Source organism: Nannospalax galili, unplaced genomic scaffold (assembly GCF_000622305.1).
Source record: "Nannospalax galili isolate Female #2095 unplaced genomic scaffold, S.galili_v1.0 scaffold305, whole genome shotgun sequence".
Lineage (NCBI taxonomy): Eukaryota > Metazoa > Chordata > Mammalia > Rodentia > Spalacidae > Nannospalax > Nannospalax galili.
The window spans coordinates 10,361,794-10,362,130 of NW_008356258.1; positions in this window are offsets into that span (position 1 = coordinate 10,361,794).

Sequence of the window (337 nt, forward strand, 5' to 3'; positions counted from 1 at the left end):
CGCGCTGCTACGTTGCTGTGCAGGTCCCTGGCTCTCCGCGGCTACCGGCACTGGCGACTCTGCGGGTCGCTGTCAGCTGCCGGGCCGGTTCTGTTCCAAGCTGCCAGACACTCCCTCTGTGTTCGTGATCCGTTTGCCACCGGATCACGAGGGGAGGTGCAGGAACAGCGAAAGCAAGATCTTCGTGAGTGGTTGTTGACAGAAGGATAGCCCCCTCCGGGGAGACTGAATCGCAGGCAGTAAGACACAGGATACAGCTCAGTCAAGTGATACAGCTCCGCTTTATTGGGGTGAAACCAGAAGATTTATAGTGTGGAGGCAGTAGCAAAAGCCTTAG